Raw genomic sequence first — 4,588 nt, forward strand, 5'->3', positions numbered from 1 at the left:
CAATTAACTGCCGGGTGAAATACTGGTATAAGGGCAAATCTTCTACCGGGAACCTTATAACTGCCGAAAGAAGTATGAAAGGGCAGCAGAACTGCCAGCAGAACTTGAGTAAAGAGGGCACACAAACTGCCGGAAATGACGCACGCATGTCAGGTCAGTGTATCTGCCGGGAGAACCAAGGCACGGCCCGTTAACTGCCGGTGACTGTGTGGCACGAGACATTGGGCCCAAACACGCACTAGCGCAGGAGATACCGAAAGTTTTGGCTCCAAAGAAAAATAAAAGCCGGCCCGAGCAGTTCTTCCCCAAATCGACCCTCTCCAACTTTACCACCACCCCTTCCAAACCCTAGATCTGGGCAGTCGGTTCTTCCCCTTCCTCGTGCGCCGCCACCCCTACATATCTTCCTCTTCCTCTCCGATCCACACACTCCCTGCTATGGCCCCACCTGGCCACCTCGCTGGTCTGCCTTTGGATGGAACCGTCCCGGCCTAGTCATTGTCAGATCTGGCCGCACCGGTCGTCTGTGCTGCTGGATATGGCCGCTCCGGGACTCATGACCACCACCCCGAGTGTGCACCTCTCCACCACCACTTCCCCATCGTCTTCACATCCGCCTCGCCCAGATGCAGAGTATTCGTGTGTCTCCCGAGGAGCCCGAGAGGAGCCCGACCCCGGCGGCCTCTCCATGGACTCCCTCCACCATAGCTAAGGCAGCGCCACTGCGTCCAGAACACGGTTCAACCTCCAGAACGCTTGTGGCAAGCACTATATCATGAGTTCGAGTAGGTCGACCGCGAGCTGCATCGACATCGACCGATTCTCTTCTTCTTTGGGGGCCTGCACCATCCGCGCCGGCTGTGGAGGACGCATGACGCGATGCTGATAGGGCTGCAACATGATGGGCAGCGGTTCTACGTCCCCTCTCCGAGCAGTTCTTTCATGGTACTAGTTCCTCGGAGCCATCACTATATATCTTGTATATCTTAATTACGTCCTATTTACAACTAGGTATTTGGCTTGCAAGAGGCGCCGTATACTCATACTTGTTGGGTAAGGCAGTGGAAGCATATCGATACTCACTGACAAACTTAATTAGCAAAGTGATTTTTTTTCAAAATTCAGAACTGATACAATTTATTCTAGATGCTTTTACATGTCCTGGAACTGAGCATTTGCAGGCCTTGTTATTTTGAAGCCTAGTCTTTTGTTATTGGGCTGTTCATGAAACATAGTTGTTGGTCTGCCCTGCCATAGAACCATTTATGAAGAGCATAGGTGCTGCCTTCCTTTGTTTCCTATGCATAGTCCAATACCTATTTTTCAGTTGTAGAAAGTGGTTGACGTGGCATTAGTGATTAGTATTATGTACACAACAGGAATCTTGTCATAGATACATACTGAAAGTCGAAAATGATGCTAGTAGAAATAGGTGTTCTGTTAGTTTTTTGGGGGAAAGGAAGCATATCATGTTTACAAATTGTTTGACCTTGCATTTTATTGCTTACTATTTACTATAAATCAAGAATTGTACTTGGAAGTGTCAAAATCTGTCATTATAATCAGCCGTAGTAATATTGCTATAGATATATACACACTGAAAGTCCGAAAGATTTCTAGTAAAAGTACATGTCGGCTGCCATATCCTTTCCTGTGTCCTGTTCATTTTTTTATCTTCTCTTGGTTTGATGTTATTAATTTTGTTACATAGTTCATAGATGTTGCTGGTTTGTACTTCAAAAATATTTGAAGTTATTTTTTCTCTCTGGTTCAAAAAGTTTTATATCAAGCTTGTAAGTTTTGTCACAAGGATGAGATTGTTGAATGCTACAAAACTTCATACCCTTGCTGTCATAATTCTATAAACTAAACCATTCTAAACTAAGCCAACCAGATCATATCCTTAATTAACGGGTTTGTAGGTTAAGATCCACTCGGAACTATTTGGGTTATCTAACTTCTTGGCATGTTAATTGGTTCTAGAGTCTCCCTTTTCCTTTCTTTTACAATTGTCATGATTTTAAATTGCCTTAGACAATCTGTTTTGGCTGGTTTGATTTATTAGATAACTACAATGTGTGATGAATTCTTCAATTGATTAGGAAAGCTAGATGTGTAAAACTTTGTTTATGGAGCTTGCACATTAGCATATCCATTTCAGTAATTGAAGAATAAAAGACTCATGTTCGTGATGCTTGACCTGGGGATCCCATGGAATTCTTTTCTGTAACATGGTTCTCATCTCTGAACATCCACCCATGCTGTTTTCATGTTAAGATATTATAAAGTAAAATACAGTAATTGACATATGTTTCATTAGCTTTTTATACTAATGTTTTACTTCTACAAACTAAATTCTTGGAAATCACATTGATCTCTTTTAACTAATTCAGTAGTTGAGAAACTGTATTAAGTTGATTGCTCTAGTGATAAATTTTGCAATACATAAAAGCACATATGTGAACAAAAATATGCATGATTTACCACAGATATTATAATCCCATTCCATTGTGGTAGTGTCGGGGTCTACTTTTGCAGTCTGGGTCTTTGAATAGAGCAAAAGTGCTTGATCTAAACAATCTTATATTAGTTTACAGAGGGAGTACATGTTAATGGGATACTAGAGCAATTTTTGTTATTAGAACTGGTTTACAAATTAGCGGTGGTGTCATTTTTCATTTCTGTTGGGCGGGGACCTTCCATGTTAGGATTTATTTACATTAGCTTATAGCTAGCCTGGCTAAACTGTGGACATATAGACATGTGTGACGCCATGGAATCCTGGACCCAGCCGATAGGTCTTTCTTGGTTTCCAAGTCTAGTTGGGTTGAATCAGAATCTGTTTAGATCTTTCCTAGTTTTTGTTGGTTCATATCTTTCCTAAACTACCTCCAAACTGTGCCATAAAGCTAGGCAGGGTGTAATCAGCTGTGAAAGAATATACAGAGAAAGGGAGGAGGATTACCTCGAGAACAGATCTATCACCCAAGGGATCATGGCGCCCAAGCCTAAACTCTCTCGCCCTTGCCTTCCTGACATCCAAGATCATCCCCTCCATAACCTAGGGTCGTGACAACATGTTACAATTGTAAGATGCAAGAATGTCCACATTTCTCCTTGTTTTTATTTACATAGTTTATATCTACAGTACCCTTCCCATTGGATGTCCCTGTATAGGAAAATGTATAGGACAAGGAATTGAGATAATTTTGCTCTCTGCAATGTAATTTTGATTTATATTTTGCTAGTACCTTTGAACATTTGATATTGTTGGTACTTTGAGTAATCTTTAACATGCATCCAAGGACAGGCAATTGAAGGTATGGACTACAACAGTACAGACTGTTATATATCTGGAATGTGAAATTTTGGGGTGGTACTGATTATAGAATGACAGACGGTTATATAAGAGAGAAGGTTTATGTTCTAATTCATTTCCGCAACACAAGTGCTTCAATTATCTTTTCACTTTCATTCGTACAAGTTTAAAAATTTCAGCCCTCAAAGCTGTTCTTATATGACTAATATTTAGTTTTAGATTCCTAGGTTTGCCATGACAGACAAGATATGGTGGCAAGGCCTTGCTTGTTCTAGAGGACATGGGATACATACAGGAAGCAGCTGAAATTGTAAGCAATTTACTTCAGTAGTTTGATGCAGTAGTAACTTATCACTGGTGTGAATGTTGCAAGGTTACATGATGGGGTTGTTTCCCATACTTGTTCCATAAAAAAACTGATATTACTGCATTGTGCCTCAGTTTTAGATTCGTCGCATTCACATGATGCGCAAACCAAGATTGAAGTAGGAACAGTGAATAGTTCTTTTTGACATGATGTTGAAGACATAGTTGCTATCGGCAAGTGATATACTTCCACTATCATGTGGGGTGTGGTTGAGCTGCGATCTTCAAAGCATTGCAAGTTTGGTGACTCTTTGAATGATGTTGTTTCACAGGATGTTGGCAAGTCTGGTATTTAGAAGACATCTCATGAAGTCACTCAACAAACGTTTGCGAACAAGCAATTTGTCTTCCTGGACATGGCTTCAGCTCTACATCAAAGCTCAAACCATTTGTTTAGCTTAGTTTGATAAAAAATAAAATCTTATTGTCTTGTGTAAATTCTATTTATTGATGTAGCTAGATGCTACTGAAAACATGTATGTCTTTTGCTAGTTCTGATGTTACTGAACGCATGTATGTCTTGTGTAAATTCTGTTTATCGATGCAGCTGGATGCTGCTGAACGCATGTATGAATATTGAAGTACTAATATATATGAAGTCATTATGTGTTGGAGATCTTCTATTGAATCTTGAGTGAATTCTTGTATGAATAGAAATTATAAGAAGTATATATGCTACCCGGATCAGAAAAACTGCCAGGGTAAGTAAAAGTCAAGGACAGACCGTCTGCCTAGAATTATTTTAACTGCCGGCAATTGGATTACGGGCATAAACATGTATCTGCCGGGAGAACGGGGCTTCAAAGCAGTTGAATTGCCAGGAGATCTGTTTCTGCCGGGAAATATGATCCCTGGCAGCCGTTCTTGTGGCAGTTCTATCTGCTGGGAGAAACTCTGTCCTGG

At 40.8% G+C, this 4,588-nt stretch overlaps 1 long non-coding RNA gene across 1 annotated transcript; it reads left to right on the forward strand.

The window, feature by feature from the left end:
* Positions 1–286: 286 nt before the first annotated feature.
* LOC119277789 lies at positions 287–4,308 on the forward strand. The gene is made up of 2 exons (XR_005137312.1): positions 287–3,629; positions 3,958–4,308. It is a non-coding gene; the product is annotated as an uncharacterized LOC119277789 (long non-coding RNA).
* Positions 4,309–4,588: the final 280 nt, after the last annotated feature.

This window comes from Triticum dicoccoides, chromosome 1A (assembly GCF_002162155.2).
Source record: "Triticum dicoccoides isolate Atlit2015 ecotype Zavitan chromosome 1A, WEW_v2.0, whole genome shotgun sequence".
Lineage (NCBI taxonomy): Eukaryota > Viridiplantae > Streptophyta > Magnoliopsida > Poales > Poaceae > Triticum > Triticum dicoccoides.